At 35.8% G+C, this 19,337-nt stretch overlaps 1 long non-coding RNA gene across 1 annotated transcript in view; it reads right to left on the bottom strand.

The window, feature by feature from the left end:
* The window catches only part of LOC106727330, a 26,928-nt gene extending 11,505 nt beyond the window's left edge, over positions 1–15,423 (bottom strand). The window contains exon 1 of the long non-coding RNA XR_001363498.1: positions 15,125–15,423. This is a non-coding gene — a long non-coding RNA (uncharacterized LOC106727330). The remainder of the gene's footprint in view (positions 1–15,124) is intronic.
* Between the last annotated feature and the right edge of the window lie 3,914 nt (positions 15,424–19,337).

Here is a 19,337-nt window from a genome sequence, read left to right as displayed (position 1 = left end):
ATCAGTCTGTTCTATGCTTCTATGTCTCTGGATCTATCTCGTTCATCAGTTTATTTTGCTAATTAGTTTCCACATATGAGTGAGATTATGTGATACTTGTCCCCATGTCTCTGGATCTATTTCATTCATCAGTTTATTTTGCTAATTAGTTTCCAAATATGAGTGAGATCATGTGATACTTGTCCTTCTCTGACTGGTTTATTTTGTTTAGCATAATACTCTCCAGGTCTCTGGTTGCCATTTTCTTTAATAAAATGTTCTTTTAAAATAATAATTTTTGAGCACTTACACTAGGAACAGATTTTTGGTAATTTCATATGTTTTTTTATTTCAGTCTCTCCATCCTACAGGCATTATTATCTTCATTTTACAGATAAAGAAATGTAGACTCAGTGATGAAACAATTTGGCCAAGGCCAAATTGCCCAATTATTCTCACGCAAGTAGGTCTCACTGCAATGAGTAGAGACCAAGGTATGGATCCTAAGAAGTACACCAGGATAAACACTATATCCAAATTAACAGAAATTGAAAGAGCTGGTGAACCTGCATCCACACAGATAAACACAAAACAAAATACAAACCCAAGAACACTTAACTCTGGAAAAAACCCTTTCCCATCCAAGTCAAAATCATCATCAGAAGTAAGGATGTTTTGTGATTTTACTACTAATGAAACCTCTTACTCACTCCGAGCACCAGAAGTTTCCTTTCCCAAGTCATCACTGTCATATGCCTGAGCAAGCATATGCCACCCACGCAACAGACATGGTCTGGGATGACTGTGCAAACCCATACTCCCCAGGCTCCCTCCATTAAGAAGGGAAAAGGCTCTCGGAAACAGCACATGCTTTTCTTGTGATATTAAACAGTTTTTATCTGTTGTAAAATCCTGTGCTCTGCTGTGCTTTACTGACTAAAATAGTTAGAGATAGGCATTTCTGCTATTTCACCATTCCCAAGAACACCTGATTCAGTAACTGTGTTTAACCAAACTAGAACATAGATTATGCCATACTTTAAAAGTTAATATACCTGCATAGATTTGTTTATTATTTCTAATGCATAGAAATGGGAAAGAAAAATATTAAAGGTTTTCTGCCCTTTCATTCATGTTTGGGGGAGAGAAAATAAAGCAGTCAAGAGTTAGAATTCTAAGGTAAAGTAACCATTAAATTAGAACAAAACTGTAGCATAAAGTATTTGATTATGCTCTTATAAGGTGACCATATAGCTGTGAAAGACAATAATGTAGAACACTTTTTTAAATGTGTTTCTCTCCAGGACTTGGGGCCTCTGTGCTAGTATTGAACTAATTAGAAGTCATTCTTACTGTATTGCTTATTACAGTCTTCACATCCTTATCTGTCACCTTTATTGTTATTTAATTTTTAATGAACATATTACTTTAAAAAACAACACAGACTACATTAAAATACATTTCAACACATTGAAATCTGTGGAAATATCTTGATATTTTACATAAGGAAAACCACACGATAGAATTATTTCACTCTTCATTTGGTGCTACAAGCTTTCAAACTTCAAAACTATGTAAATTATAATAAAAAATACAGATCTGGACCATTATGGACTAAGTAATAGCAGGAAAATATGAGGGATATGAGTTTTACTTCTTGTTCTGCTTCTTCTTTATGGAATCATTTTAGGTAATCAAACGAATTTACACAGTGCAGTTCTGCCCTTTACAAAACACAGACTACCATTCTCACTTAACAATTAAGGAATAACTTGTGAAAGGTATTCAAAACATTACAAACTGAGGTTTTAAAACCGTAAAAAATGAGGCAGTACACCTCTCCTAAAGATTCAAGGTTTTACTTAAAAATGAATAGAACTTTGTGGCTGAGATCTTAATCACACAAAGACCCAGAAATTCAAACTACATTGCCAAAACAATTTTTATTTAGTTACACTGAGCACATGACTTTTTCTAGTCACCAGTGTGGTAAAAGCCAATACAGTGCAGAGAACTTTAAATTTCTGGCTCCAGAAAGCTAAAAATATCAGCCTTAGCATTTTATTAGTGAATATTTGTACTGCATTTTCTAAAACAGCATATTATAGGTGTAGGGTAACATAAAAGTATTATTTCCCAGTTAAAGCTGTGGAAATAAATTGTCTACTTTTTTCAGAGTTCCTGAAAATAAGATGAATTGTAATTTAGATAGGCTAACTATATTTCTGCCTCTAATGTAGTGGTTTTCACATAGTGATGTGGGAATTAGTAGAAATCTATGATAGCCAGAATATCCATGAACTTTGTAACTTTGGGGAAAGTGGGCCTAATTTATCATTTTATTTTTCCTATATAAGTAAAAAGCAGTATCCTGTAGGAATGAATAACTGAAAGCATCACCGATTTTTCTCAAATTCTGTTATTTTTTAAATAGCAAATAGGAATTTCAATTGGAATGAGACACATGATCTTGTTCTCTACAAAAGCTACTTGAAGATTACTGCATTAATTTAATGATAAATATTGGAAGTAAAGGAAATGTTTTGTTTTCTGCCTTAGATGATGATAAGCCTCCCAACTAGTGTTTTTCATTCATATGGCACTTGAGTAAAAGATCTATCACATATATTAGAGAATTTTAAATCATGTTTGTTCCTTCTGAGCCAGAATTTTCCCAGGGAAAAACACTGTTTTGCAAACATCTGAAATTCTAAGATAAAAATTATTTATATTAACGAACAACAACTACAAACTTAAACATGGGCAAATCTCAAACATATTACTGAGTAAATAAAAGAAGTTATAAAGTAATATAGACATTATGATTTCATCTATGTACAATACAAAAAAGTCAAAACAAATATTATTATTACATACATGGTAAAATGTAAAGAAAAACAGGAATTAATTATCCCCCAAAGAGAATGATTGTCTCATCAGATAATGGCTACCTTTAGACCAAAGGTTGAGGGTATAATTGGAGAAGAACTGTCAATAGTTTATTTTTTAATTTACACAGATATTCACTGTATAATCATTCTTTGAAATGTATGAATATCATACACTCCGCAATATGTTATTTATATTAATATAAAAAACTTAAAATAATAAATACCAAGAAAAACAAAAAGTACAATTAACACCTATTTTTTAAACAGTGTCAACAAGTGATCCTGGTATCACAGCATATATTTCATGTTGTAACACTTTAATTTATGAAAGTGATTTACATTTTGAAAGACATTCATTTAGTAGAAGACAACACCTAGTTAGGTGTTCAGTAAACAAAGTAATGGTTGGAAACCCAGTTTCAGTAGAGACAAAAATAGAAAGAAAAAAAAAAACACCAACATTTTTAGAGTAAGAAAATTGACCTTTTGGCTCTTCCATTTATTACATCTATAATCTTGCATAGGTTACTTTCTGAACCTCAGTTGCTTTATCTACACATGTAGAAATTTAGTATCTGATCAAAGTGGTCATTCAAATTTGTAAGAGGAAAGAAGAATGATTAAATCATTGATAGGAGATATTAGGGGGAACTAGCTAACCATTTGGAAAAATAAGATAAAATAAAACCAAATTTCTGTCTCATTTGTCACATAAAAATATAACAAATAAATCAAAGATTTCAATATAAGTAAATAAGTAAACAAGTACTGGAAGAAATATAGGTAATTTTTTTATGTTAAACACTAGATAAGGTGATAGAATTCCGGTTTGTCTGGGACTGAGGGGTTTCTTGAGACATAGGAGCAGGAAAGCCCTAGGAAAACTGGGACAGTTGTCATCTTAAGCGAAGTAACTTTTGCAACCCTGGCACAAAACATAGAAATTATAAAGAAAAAATATTGAGAAATTTAGCTCTACAAAGAATTTCAAATTTTTGTAGGCAAAAACATGCATAAAATAATGTTGACAAGCAAAACTTTGTGGAATATTCACAACAGTTATGATAAACAAAAGGCTGCTTTACTCCAAAAAATATACAGAAAACATATAAATCTTTTTTTTTAAAAGAGGTACAACCTAATTGAAAATATTGGCCAAAGATATGGAAGGCTGACCAAATATTTTATATATATGTTGAAGTCTGACTTAGCTAGTATCTATAATTATACTCTTCAGATACAACATAGAGAAATAAAACACCCAGCTAGTTTTTGAAAAGGAGAAATGTTTAAGAAAAGTAATAAGTTCTAAAACACAAGCATTCAATAATGATCAATGAATGGATAAAATTTTGAAATCAAAAAGAATTATGATAAGTAACAAATTTCATCTTTTCCAAAGCAATATAATCACAGAGTCTGTATCAGTTGGTTAGAACACAGTGCTAATAAAAACCATATTGCTGGGCCTAATTTTTTTTTTCCTGAGGATAATCACAAAGTCTGTATCAGTTTGTTAGGACACAGAGCTAATAAAAGCCATATTGTTGAGCTAGATTTTTTGCTTTTTTGTTTTCTGGTGGGGTTTTCTTTTGTTGTTTTTTGAAGGGTTTCTTTGAGGAATTACAATCACATAGCCCAAAACTAATTGTTGGAGACAGATTTTTTTTTTGTACAAACATTATATTAGTGGTAACAAGGATCAAGGTGTTTAATGAATATATGGTGAATATATATGCATATCAAATATGCAAAGATATATGTACAGGATATTAATTCCAGCATAGTTTTTCATTCCAAAAAATGTAAACATCAAAAAGTCCATCTGTAGGGGCTAATTAAATATTATGAAATAATATCTATGCAAGTGCTTTGAAAACCACAAAATGATAATTATGGTACCATTTTTTGAATGTTTATAAAATTAAAACACAGTGCTAAGTGTTTTATATACATCATTTAACCCAATCCTCACAGCAATCCTAGACACTAAATCAAGGCTTTGGGGTAAAATCTCCCAATTTAAAAAAAATTAGAAACTAGTTCAAATTTTTAAAAATATTACATGAGCCAACTAAAAGTGTCTGCAAGCCAGATCTAGCCCAGGGGCTGCCAAATTGCACTCTCTGATGTGAAAATTAGAGCGGGGGAAACAAAGCTAGTCTTGAAAACATTTAAAATTAGGAATCTTTTGGAGGAAATGAAGTTAACAAAACGATGAAAAACATAGAAAGTAAATGCAGTTCCTTACACCAGGAAAGAGGAAATTTTAGGACAGGAATTACTATGTAAGAAAAGTCTTAAAATAAGGACTAGGAGGCTTTATGATTTGCTGACAAGAAGGTGGTCAGAGACCTTTCGGAGCCGTGAAAGTGTGGCGTCAGTACAGAGAGAGGCGCAGAACCAGACTGCAAGGGCCCAAGCAGAAGCAATTGTCAACAAGTGTGGGCTTATTCTTCCAGGAATTTTGACCTAGGAAGTATTGGAGAATGATTCGATGTGTGTGTTTTTTTCCCTTTCATGTTAAACTGGAAAGAGATGGGATAAAGCTGGAACTATGAAGACTGAGAGGGTTATTTGAGAATAGAGAACACAGGAGATTGAAAGAGCGTGAGCTGCATTACAAAAATGAAGGAGGCTAAATGGTAAAGCAGGATCCTAGAGGTGCTGGGAGCAAAATGGATGTTAGCTTTTGAAAAGACTGATACTCGGTCTCTGAGAGAGGCGCAGGAAGGGAAACAGTGGTTAGAGACACAACAGACATTTTGAAGAAGTTTAGGTTGACAAACATTTTCTGAGTATACCTACTCAGCATCAGGTAGCTTTGGGAATGGTAGGCAAGATCTCTGCCCTAAGAAGTCTTGTTGTCTGGGCGAGGTAAAGATGCCTACACTGGATGATGGATAAACCAGAAGGTGAGCAGCCATGTGCTGAGTATAAGGAACAACAGTGACAGTTTGGGTGATAAAGAAAGACCTAGGACAGTGTTCTTAATCCTGGCTCCATTAGAATCATCTGCATAAGATAGAATTATTTTTCTGGAGAATAAAAATAACTATATTTCATTATTTTGAATCTACCAAGTTGTACTACTTGGATATTTTTTCAAATATTTGTCAGTACTACAAAATGCATCATATATTTAGATATTCTTATATTATGTAGTAGATAAAGCTTTGGGAAAAGATAGTATTTCATGGTAAATTAACAAAATGGAAAGGACAAAAAGAAATCACTAAGCAATTTAAAGCTACATATGTACACACCCAGTTTGGAAAAACACTTCTACCGAATCGCTGAATGTTTTCAAATGATACTCTTTGAACACATTCAGGTTTCTCCTATGTTGATTTGAGGGTGAGGGGGGTGGGGATTAGATGTTGCTTTCTCCTTCTAGCTACCCTTAATCCATTCTTTGCTGCCAGACTTCTAGAATGAGTGGTCTGTGCCCACAGCCTCGATTTCCTCCCCACCCACTCTCTCCTTGATACCAGCAATCTTGTGGCTCCCACACCCTTCCAATTCAAACCACAACTTTGAAGGGATAGCGTCACACTTTGTCTTTCTTCAGTGCTTGTGCTCCTGGATTCCTTGGCACATTCAGATGCTATTAACCACTTTCCTCTCCTAAAACCCCTTCCTTCATGACCACCACTACCCTATCCTTTTCCCTGTTTGCCTCCTTCTCTGCAAGCCTGCCTGTTTCCTCGGGCATCTCAGTGTAGTATTTCCCCCAAATCTCACCTGCTCTTCTTTCTCATTATTCTGTATTCCATTATTCTACCCACCCCCAGAACTTCACCTGGGCCTCTACACAGTTGATTTCTCCTTGTTTTACCACTTTAATCACAATTTAACTCTTTCTGTCCTTCAGACAGGCTGTTTAACCTGCCTGGAATGTTCATCTCCCCAACTCTTCTTGCTGTCTGTTTCTGTTCATCTTCATCTTAAACAGCACTTCCACGGGTAAGTCTTCTTTAGTCCTCAGAGCAGATTAGATATACCAATTATGTATCTCTGTGTCACCCTCTACTTCTCTTCGCACAGTATGTATAATTTAGTTTTTTGCAATGATTGATTATGTATCTTTCCTAGAAAATTCTACGCTCCATGAGAGCAGGACCTGTGTCTGTCTTGTTCAAGTATCCTAGCATGAAGCACAGTGTCTGACACATGACAGACACTCCCTTACTTATTGACTAACAGAACAACTGACCCAAATTTTAACTTTGACTTGTTTTTCCTAAACAGGAATCTCAACTCTGTAGCTGTCCTTTCTTTTTTTTATTATTACTTTTTTATTGTTTAAAATATTACAAAGAGTAGTACATTTGTCTCTTTTTTTCTATTCCAACGCCTTCTACCATTTTAGTTGCATCAGATCTAAAAGTCATAGATTTTCCCACATGTACTTGCCACGTGTCTTTTCCTTGCTATTTTTTGGTTCTATGAAGGAGTTTCAAGCTCAGCTAATCCAATAAAAGTTTGGTAATATCTTTAATAATTCCTTGAACACTCTCAGGCTTTATTTGTCTATGTATAAAATGAAAGGATTAATTTGAAGGTTTCTAAACTTCTTCTTTTATGAAAGCTCTATACTTCTCAATAGTTTCACACATTTCCTTCATTTCACAAATGAGGATATTACTGTCTAAAGAGAGTAAGCAATTTGTTAAAGATGACACAACTATATCTCATGACATACTTTTAAAGCCAACAAAAACATATATAAGAATCTAGAAATTGGGGGAAAGAGGAGTGAGATTTTGTTGAGGAAGTGAAAAATACCAAGATATTCAATATATGAATGAAATTTAAAAGCAAAAGGGCATTTAATAATATAACACATTCGATCTCAATGTCCAAAAACAGTATAACCAGCCAAATCAATATCAGTTGACAAAAGCACAATGATATCAGCCCTAGCTGCTTTGGCTCAGTGGATAGAGTGTCGGCCTACAGACTAAAGGGTCCCAGGTTCGATTCTAGATCAAGGGCCCATGCCTGTGTTGTGAGCTCAATCCCCAGTCAGGGATGTGCAGAAGGCAGCCAATCAATGATTCTCTCTCATCATTTATGTTTCTATCTCTCTCCTTCTCCCTTCCTCTCTGAAATCAATAAAAATATTTTTTAAAAAGCACAATGATTTTAAAAATACATGAATTTGAAGAAAGTTGCACTTCTTTTATAGCAAAATAAGCTCTCACGTATAAGTTCTGGAAAAATATAAAAACAACTATCTAAAGCCACTGGAGAGTGGAAAAAGCAAGAAGATTCTTGAAGAATGTCAATTATTGGAAGAAGGAAGTGGTTCAGGGTTGAGGGTGTGGGTTCCCATTTTTTCCCATTTTTACCACTTTTAGTCTCAAGAAAGGCTGCAATTTGAACCACATTGAACTTTTTAAAGCTCTAATAGAAAACCCACAGTTTTCTGAAGAATGAAAGAACAAATTTTGGAGCAACCTTGGTCTCTGGAAATTGAGAGAGGCAGAGAGAGAAAGAAAGAGTTCCAAATTCTGTGTGAAAGAGTTCCAAACTTTACCAACATCTCTCTTGCTGACTCTAAGCCACACGTGGCAGGAAACACCTGAAGCTAACTAGCTAAAGGTAAAAGCACTGTCCAAGAGGAAGACTTAGCCATTTGAGTCCAACCAAGTTAAATGTTTTCTAGAGGAGGGGGTGGGATCAACAAAGCAATATGACAAAATCCAGAGTCTCTAAGATGCAATATTCAATATCCAAATAAAATTCTCAATATACAGAGAACTAGGGAAATGTGGCTCATTCTTTCTTGGGAGAAAAAAACATTAAAGGGAAACCAAACTTAAGGTGATCCAGATGTTGGGATTAATCAAACAAGGACCTTAAATCAGATATTAAACTATGCTCAGTGATGTAAAGGAAAATATACTCACAATGAATGAAAACACAGAAAAATCACAACAGGAGAAAATAAACTAGTTAAAAAATAAATGGAAATTCTAAAATTGACAATACAATATCTAAAGTAAAATATTCCCTGAATGGGCCTAACAGATTAATGGAGATGAGACAGAAAATCGTTGGCAAACTTGAAATATATCAATAAAAATTATTCAATCTGAATAAAAGAGAGAAAAAGGAGATTAAAAAACATAGTAGCCACAGAGACCAGTGATGAAATAGCAAAACTTCTTTGAACATATGTGCAATTTGAGTTCTAGAAGAACAAAAGAGACATAGTTGGCAGAAAAATTATTTGAAACAATAGCAATTGAAAATTTTGCAAAATGTGCTGAAAAGCATAAATATACAGATTCAAATATCTCAGTAATCTCCAAGCAGGATAAATATGAAAATAACCATACATAGACATATAACATGTACTAAAAACAACAATAAAGAGAAAATCTTGAAAGCAGCCAGAGAAAAATGACAGATTATAGCCAGGGAAACAATAATTTGAATGTCTGCTGACTTTTTATCACAAATGGTGAAAGAACATTTTTAAGATGCTGAAAAATAAAAGTCAAGCCAGAATTCTATATCCAGCAAAAATATGCTTCAAGAATGAGGCATACTTAGACAAAAGGAAACTAAAAGAATTCCTCACAAGCAAGCCTACACTACTAATAATGATAAAAGAAATTACTGCCCTGGCCGGTTTGGCTCAGTGGATAGAGCGTCGGCCTGCAGACTCAAGGGTCCCAGGTTCGATTCTGGTCAAGGGCATGTACCTTTGTTGCAGGCACATCCCCAGTAGGGGGTGTGCAGTAGGCAGCTGATCGATGTTTCTCTCTCATCGATGTTTCTAACTCTCTATCCCTCTCCCTTCCTCTCTGTGGAAAATCAATAAAATATATATTTTTTTAAAAAAAAGAAATTACTTAGGCTGAAGGGAAATAATACCAGACAAACTCAGAAATTCAGGAAGCAATGAAGAACATGGAAATAGCAGCTCTGGTGGACATAGTGTATGCACTCAGAATCTTGAAGGAATGACTCTTTGCTGTTACTGCTAGGAGCACTATCGGCAGACAGCCCTCAGTTATCAGCATCTTCAGAGATCAACTCAATTATTCTGCCCAAGTCAGACCCTTCTCAGGGTACCCCGCATTTAATGACTGACTGAGATGAAGATATAAAGGCCCAGCCACATTGATAAAATGGAGGGCCTCTCTAAGACCATTCTAACTCAACAGCTTCCCATGGGTGGGGATCAGATGAGGTGTCGAGGATTGAGATTGCAAATGGACTTCTCCCTCTGCGAACTTGCCCTTCCAGGTGTTTCTTCCAACTGTCCTCCCTAATAAACATTCTCTACTCAAAACTCTATCTCAGAGTTTGATTCGTAGAGATCCTGCAACAGCATCAACAACTCAAAGAAGCAGCTATTTTTAAAGAAAATGATTTGCTTCTAAAACCTTTCAGCTTAGTTTCTAGTACTTTTCTATACTGCTTTCCATGAACACACATAGGATTGTGTTGTTTTAGATTGTTTCAAGGCTTTTTGAACAGACAAGGCATATAAACTCTAGCTAAAAAAAAACTTCTAAATTCTTTGCTCAATGTTCATGCATGAACAATGTTGTTTCTTCCTGCAAACAGTTAACTGATTGTGACCCTTAGATGGGTTTTGTTAGAACATACAAAGCTATTTCATAACCACAGATCTCCCTAATCCTAATCAGAAGTTACCAAATGCGTGTCACTGAAAACAAGGAGGAAAAGTGTATCAATGATTACTGAATTTTAGTCACTGTGCAATCTGATTTTTTATATAAAACATAAAACCAAATGACAGCTGAGTTATTTTATTGACTAGCAACATTAACTGAAATACTTATGAGTTATTTATTGGGAGGCACTTATCTACTGTGAGACTGTGGAACTGTCTCATCTCCTTATTTCTATTCTCAACTTATTAGAATCTCTATATTTAACTTTTCATCTAACTCCTCAATTTCAAAAGAGTTGTCTGCCCTAGCTGGTTTTGTTCAGTGGATAGAGCGCTGGCCTGCGGACTGAAGGGTCCCGGGTTCTATTCCAGCCCAGGCCCTGGTCAGGACGTATGCAGGAGGCAACCAGTCAATGTGTTTCTCTCACATCCATATTTCTCTCTGTCTTTCCCTCTCTCTTCCACTCTCTCTAAAAATCAATGGAAAAATATTCTCAAGTAAGGATTTTTTTTAAAAAAGTTTTCCTCTTCTTATTTAAGGTTAAAAATTGCCTTGCCTTCTCTTCTCAGATCTTGCTCTCTGTTATTGAGAGGAAAGAAATAATTATTGCTCCTAGGACCCAAATACAAAAATATGTAGTGCCTATTCTACCATTTTTATCTCTATGAAGACTCCCTTTGTGAGATCCTCCACTCCATGAATGATTGACAAATCCTAGATTGTGTTATATTTCCAGGTACATACAGGAATTTTCCTCCTAGTTCTCCTCCCTCCCTGCATTGAATTTAACATCTTCTTCTGCAAAGAAACTTCTCTTCTCAGCCACCAATGTCTCACAGCAGAAACATAGGACTTTCTAAAATAAAAACCCAAGAGTAGGAGCTCCTGACTCCTTCTGCAAAACTAGTCTTTTACAAAAAGCCACTCCCAATGAAGGGGACATGGCTGCCACATTATTCTCTAAAAATATCGCTTTATTATATTATTTTCCTGTTCACAAAACAAGAGATGGCTCCTCAATGCTTACTGCACAGTATCCAAGTTCCTCTGTTTAGTTATCAAAGACTCCTGAAATTCAGCCTTATTGTCTCTGATCATTTCACACACAATCTCCATTCTATCAGGCAAGAGTTCTTTCTCTTCCCAAAACAACTTGTTTTTTTGTTCATACTGCACATCTGCTCCTCCTTATTTCTATCTCTACCTTTCCACATCGACCCAAACCCATCATTCAAGGTCCAGCTCGAGACCCATCTCCTCCACAAAGTCTTTGACAACTCCATCCCACTGTAATTTCTCTCATGTTTTACTAGATTCATAGACAATTTCTTGCCCTGCCCGGGTAGCTCAATTGGTTAGAACAGCATCCCATTATGCCAAGGTTGTGGGTTTGAGCCCCAATCAGGGCACATACAAGAATCAACCAATGAATGCATAAATAAATGAAACAACAAATTAATATTTCTCCCTCTCCTTTTGTCTTTCTCTTTCTAGAAATCAATAAAATTTAAGAAATAATAAAAATAAACACAGAAGGCAGAAAGGAGGACAGGAAGAGATTAACCAAAGAAGGTATATGCATCTATGCATTACCTATGGACACAGAAAATAGGGTGGTGGAGGCCTAGACCAGGGCGGGAAGCAGGTGGAGGGAGGCAATGAGGGGCGGAGCAGGGAAGGGGGACATCTGTAATACTCTCAACAATAAAGATTTTTTTAAAGTTCTCTTAAAATGTCATCTTAGCTTGATTTCTCTAATTTAGTCTGCTAATAACTTTTAGGCACTATTCACAGATAACACATACCCTCCATACACACTCAGTCTTCTTAACAATGGCTCTTGATTAATTTATTAATTGTTTAAGCATGGATGTTTAGAGAAAACATACCTAAAAATATGTAAATTTGCAACTATCACAAACCAAGAAAGGAAGATAGAACTGAAATTAATGGGGACAAACCCCTTCTTTTTCACAATTGCTTTTTTTTTAAGTACCATATGATTTCACAATTGCTTTTAATCGCTTGTTCCATTTTTGCAAACCTGCTGAAGCTATCAGTCCTGTCTTGATTATAACTCTCTTTCTTGTTACTGCCTGCCCCCTAGTGGAACATAATAATAAATGGTCAAAATTAGCTCAAGGAAGAAAAGGGGAAAAATTCTTTTCAGTAATTCACACATAATCTCAGCATCAGTGACTTTTATAAAAGGTAGAATTGTATTAATTGTAATAGCAAAATATAATATGAACACAAGAAAAAACTAGAAGATAACTTGCTAAAATAAGGAGGAAGAAGTGGTGTGGGGTGAAGGGAATACAAAGAAAGGAGACCGGACAAAGTTGCAAGTTTGGACCATTTACGATGTTTTAATCTTTCCCCTCAGGTATTTTCTGAATAAACTTTGTCTACCCACTGCCATGTTGCTTGAATTTATAAGCGAATTAGTAAAGATGAAAGTAAATAGATTTTTTAAGTGCTATGTTTTACATTGAAGTCATTAGCTGAATTTATGTTGTATATTAAAGTGAGTTATTTATGTTTGGCAGCATTTCTAGGTTTTTTGAACAGACAAGGCATATAGACTCTACCTAAAAATAACTTCAAATCTGTTTGCGCAATATTCATGAGTGAACAATATTGTTTCTTCCTGGAAATGATTAACTGATTGTGACCCTTATGTGAGTTTTGTTAGAACATACAAAGCTATTAAAGTAGTAACAGAAATAAAGGCAAATTCATGCTCCAGGTGGTTTGCTTCTCATTATTCTAAATTATTTCATGGTGAATCTATTATGCCAAATCACTGCACAGAATTTGCTTTCCATATCTTGATTCTAAACATTTTGATAAGTTTATAATTATTGAAGCACAGACTTCAAGTATTTGATATATGTAGTATCCCTAGTTGTGCTTAGAAATAGTTTTAAAACACAAACCTTTAAACCATTAAAATTCAAAATTATCAATTATGTTTTAATCTTTTAAGGGGAATGAAATGTTTATTACTTCATGGATAGTTGACATACAATATCATATTAGTTTCAGGTGTACCACATAGTGATTTGGCATTTATGTATCTTATAATGTGTTCACTATACTAAATGTAGTAACCATCTGTCATCATGCAAATGGCTTCTCTGACAAGTTGGGTTCTGCACAGGTTTCTGTACTAGCTTTCTCCAACAAGATCTCAACTATTGAAAGATTCAGATCACTGAATTTTTTATAAGTAAATATCCCACTAGATTTATAACCAATATTGGCTTAACTTTTTTTTCAGTGGTGCTATAAATAGTGGTGTGAAAAGTATACGGCTAAATATTGAGGAAAATTGCCTATTCAAATGTTTAGTGATGCTTATACAGTGGGGCCTTGACTTACGAGTGTCCCGACTAACGAGTTTTTCCAAGATACGAGCCGTCTCTTTGCGATTTCTTGCTTTGAGTTGACAGAGTAATTTGAGTTAATGAGCTCCTTAACGAGCTCCGTCACGGAACAAATTAAACTCGTAAGTCCAGGCCCCACTGTAGTTGCATCCACTAATAGTATATGGTGTGACTCTGCCACATACTATTAGTGTTGGACAAATCATTTCACCTCTCTAAGCTTCGGTTTCTATCTTTGTAAAATGGAGAAATGCTTTTCATACCTGTTTCGCTGAGTTCCTTTGCAGATCAAAGGAGAAAAAGTATGTGAAAATTCTGCACAGGAAGGTACAGTAGTACAGTATGGTTCTTTTGTGTGTGTTCACCAGTAAGATTATCATGTGGAAAAGAGAGTTTTTTGCTGGAAGATAGGCAATACTTTGAAGTCACTCATATGAGAAAAAAATACCTTTTTCTTCTTTCAATTATCAAATTACAAAATTTAAAATTAACTACACTGTTTCCTTGCCACTGCTCCCTTTACTAAAAGCGAAACCTAAAAGCTCCCTCCCACATCAACTCCTACCAACCCTCTATAGTGAAACCAGGACACCCCCACAATAGTCCCAAGTCCTCTACAACACCTACAGCAACCTAGACATTGAAGAGTATGTCCTCTGGCACAGAAAGTGTCTTTTACAGCCTGCACATCTTAATGCTAAACACAGACATACATTGCAGATGCACCACCAAACTCTGAGTATATTATATTTTAAAAAGCACCTGGTCATAGAAAGTGCTAGAAAGCAATAAAATTTCCTAATTTACATTAATAATATGGGCTTAAATGGGTTGAAATTATTATTTTAATTTTTTTTAAAAAAAGAGAAGAAGATAAAGAGGACCCAGATGACTTGGATTGCTACTAGAAAGTATTTAATGTATTCATTCAAAAAAAGGGGGGAGGAGAAAATAAGAAAATGGGCAATGAGGTAAATCATAGAAAAGAGTACACTGTAGTAGGATACAAAGTAAAATAAGTACAACAACAAAGAAAATAAGGATAATAAAGTGAAATAAATCTGGGAGCAACCCCATGCCCCATATCTGTGAGTGTATTTATCTTGCACTGCACCATAAGAAAGGCAAAGAGAGCTGCGGAAAATCTGAGACCAGGTTTCTCACCAGTCATTCTCTTGTCACTCTTCCAAAGACAATTCAAACTTACCAGCCACTAAGAAGACAGTCAACATCAGGAGTAACTGCAGGTCAGAAGTTCTCCAAGAGCAGGGCATTTCTGTTCTCTTCTTTTCCGCCCTTCACTCAGCCCTTCTCCTCCACATAGGTGAAAAAGGAGCTGTGGGCATGGTGAGGCTCTCTCTGGCTGACTTCTCCGTGCTGAATCCTCTTAGTCCATCAGCAGCCGGACACTCCTTTCCTCCTGGCCCCTTCCTTCAGCTCTGTGTTTTTGACTGATTAGTAACTTGGAGCAGAAGAAACTCTTCTCTGGAACTTGACACAGCAATAGATTTCCTGTATGAAGCACTGAAGCAAAGACGGAGGAAGCAGATTGATTGAGTTATCTTTCAGCTCATTGGTTCTCCTCTCACTTCTGCTGTACAGAGATAAACTTTACAGTAAGGCATTGACCGTGCCCAAGATAAACGGACTTGTCTAAACATGGATTAAAAAGCAAAACAGAGTATTTATCTATTTTGGGCCCATCCTATTAACCTTCCCAATCATGATAACTTTCAGAAGCTCTCTCCAAATTGAAGGGGTGGACAGCCTCAGTAATAAAGTTTGTAATAAAATATTTCCCTTGAAAATTTTTGCATAAAATTGCTGTCTACAATATTTCCAACTCTAGATGCACCGTAAGTATATTACTTTCCTATCACTACTGTAACAATTTACCACAAACTGAGTGACTTAAAATAACAGAAATGAATCTAGTTCACAATGGACCTTATGGGGCTAAAATCAAAGTGCCGGCAGGGCCATGTTCTTTCTGGACACGGTGAGAGAATCTACTCATTGACTTTCTCAGCTTCTAGAGGCCACCAGCATTTCTTGGCTTGTAGCTGCATTATTCCCAACCCCTGTTCCAATGTCACATTCTCTTACTGTAACCCTCCTACTCCCCTCTTATAAAAACCTTTGTGATTATATTGGACCACCCAGATAATCCAGGATAATCTCACCATCTCATAATCCTTAATTTAAGCATATCTGCAACTTCCCTTTTCACATATAAATTAACCTACTTACAAGTTTCAGAATTTAGGTCACAGATTGGGGGGGGGGACATTACTCTATTACAATTTCATACTTATTTCCATTCATTTTCACTTTTGAAGAACTAGACTGGTCATTTGAACCAAATTACAAATAAGCACTCATCTTTAGTTGTCACAGAGCTGTAATTGAGAATTACAAAAAAACAAAACCAACAACAAAAAACCTCTGCCTTAAAGTGCTAGTTCATGTGCATTTGGATTGTTTGGAAGAAAGAAATTCTCTATGTGCCAAGAATTTCCTACTCCAAGGCAAAACTCTCCAGGAAGGGGAAGAAAACATTGCAAACAGGAAAAAGACTAAACAACATGCAATATTTTTCCTGTAAGTTAGCAGTTTCATCTTTCCTCTTGCCAAACAGTAAACTATATATATTCTCCCCCTTCCTCTTCTCCAGCTTTCCTTTCAGTGAACCAATAATACACAGTGAGACCAGGTGCTTGAGGGCATGGAATACTTGAAGATATGGGCTATGTGACAATGTGGACTATAGCAAAAACAACTTCCTGATGTCTAAAATTGTACCATCTGTCAGAAAATCAGTGATGAAATGTCAGTTCAAATATAGCATTCTGGTTTCCATCACACTGGTGTTAAAGTTCATAGTAGTTACAACCATGAGTTTTGATATCAGATAGACCTAACATTGAGTCTCTGCTGGGCAATTATTAGTCAGATGATACTGGGCAAGTTTCTTAATCAAATCAGTAGCCTGTTTTTTTTCCATTTATATTATACTTACATGAGTGTTTTCTTATGCCATCAGAACTTATTGGTGACCATTTATTTTAATGCCTGTGCAATGTCAGCCAAAACCAAAGAACAAAAGGGCCATGTAGCCTGCTTAATGTCTCAGAATGACTTGGTGACACAGCTAGGAGTAAAACTCACGTTGCTCGTTTGCTAGCTTTGTGTTTTTCCCACTCAGCTCCTCTGGTTTGAAATTTCAGGCAACAACTTTCATAGACATTCTCCCATGCACTTATCTCAGGTCAGACCACAATCCACCATCAGCAGTTTAACAATCAAATGAATGGTGTCAAAAACTATAGAATTCTAGAAGTAGATTTGGCAGGATGAGACTTCCTCCCCCCACCCTTTATCCCCTTCACCCTAATTCTCAACCCCCACCTTTACCTCTTAAGGAGAGCAGGTGTTTGGAAGAACAATAAAGGGACCAAGTGTTGGTTAGCATAACCATCCACCAAAGATATACCATGAGAGTCAATATAATAAGAGAAAAAAGTGCTTTTCTAGTTAATGCACATCTATGAAAACTCTAAAGGGCCCAGGTTCTCCTTAGATGTGCCCCTTAGGCACCGGAACCCAAAATGAAGAGCAGAAGAGCAAGACAAGATCAAAAGAAAGATGCAGCTCAAACCAGAAATCGAAAATTTTTGCTCCACCAATCTTCTAACTCCTCTTTAATACTACCAATTATGAGTGAGGGCACAGAAAAGACTAAAGAAACAATGTTATTGCTGGTTAATGTTGTGGTGGCCAAAACAAAAGGGCTTGGTCAGCTTTAGTAATTTAGAGCTGCTTTAAAACATAATGCCCCCAAATTTGCACATTTGACTTACTCACAAGTTGGTTTAAAGCTTTTGAAGTAAATTTTTCTCAGTCAGATGTATATCTTTGTCTCCAATGTCAGATTCAGACTTAGCCGCAACCTTAAACCAGTTAGAAGACATTGCTTATATGCATGCATACAAGTCCTTCGGTTGATCTCTAAACCTCCCCCCCCACCACGCTCCCCTGCCTTCCCGCTGTAGTTTGACAGTCTGTTCGATGATTCTTTGCCTCTGTATTTATTTTTGTTCATCAGTTTATAATGTTCTTTATATTCCACAGAAGAGATCAACCGAAGGACTTGTATGTATGCATATAAGCATAACCAATGGACACAAGACAATGGGAGGTGGGGGCTGAGGGCATGTGCCGGGGGGTAGGGGAATCCGGGGAGAAGTCAATGGGGAAAAAATGAGACATATGTACTACTACTTGTAATACTGTAAACAATAAAATAAAAATAAAATATTTAAAAATTGTAAAAAAAAAGAAGAAGAAGAAGAAGAAGAAGAAGAAGAAGAAGAAGAAGAAGAAGAAGAAGAAGAAGAAGAAGAAGAAGAAGAGGAAGAAGACATTGCTATCTTGCCATTGGTATACCTCCCCTTTATGTAGAAGCTTTACATGGATCTTGAATCCTTACTGCTCAGACACTAATAGCCTTTTATTCCTGACTTCTTGTTCTCCATTGCCTGCTCTTTCAACTCCTGAATTTGAGTCTTGACTGCCTAGAACCCAAATACTCACCTGCCTCTGATACCTTAGCTAAATTTTCTGGGTGTATGCCTTTGCAAAAAAAATGGGGCAATACTTACTTGCCTTGTCATTTTTACTTTCTGTGAACTCTCTTAGATGTGTGGCCTGACTTAGCCTCTCATAGCATGCACACACATGCATATTCACACACACTACTGCACACTTGTCCCAAGTCCCTCAATCTACCCTGTCCTTATGCTGCCCAAGTACTAATGTAACATTTTCAAAGAAGTGAAAGAACAATGCCTAACAATGTGAAGAATTTCAAGGAGCTCACACTTTACAACACTCCACTCTAGTTTGCTTTCCTCCCTGCCCTCGTAGCACAACGATTAGAGATATGAAACTAATGATTTGCCCAAGAGGCATATAATTTAATGACTGCATAAAACGGCCACTCTCCTGGCCAGGTCCTAGTTTCCTGTTCTCCAATTCACTTCTCTACAATCTTCATAGACCCACGCTCCGAAGACATATCTGAAATCCTGGATCTCCTACACAATCACTAATTGTACTAAGGAGTAACCTAAACAAGCCTCACAAAAATGTATATATCTATTTTTGTATTCTACTGTATCTTTGATATTTACCTTGAAATTTTCCACTTTCAATATACAGTTGATGCCAAATCACCTCCATAATTCTCCTTTGAAAGTTAGACAAAATATATATCAGATGAAGGTTAATCATATTTTTCAGTATGAATTCACAGATTGTATAAAAAGAACAAATTAGAAATAGATGCTTAAAAATAAAAATGTGGGCAATAACAAATTAAAAGCAAAACCGGAGAAAAGAAATTATTAACCACAGTTTAT

This window comes from Myotis brandtii, unplaced genomic scaffold (genome assembly GCF_000412655.1).
Source record: "Myotis brandtii unplaced genomic scaffold, ASM41265v1 scaffold406, whole genome shotgun sequence".
NCBI lineage: Eukaryota > Metazoa > Chordata > Mammalia > Chiroptera > Vespertilionidae > Myotis > Myotis brandtii.
This window is presented reverse-complemented; position numbering and strand designations above follow the sequence as displayed.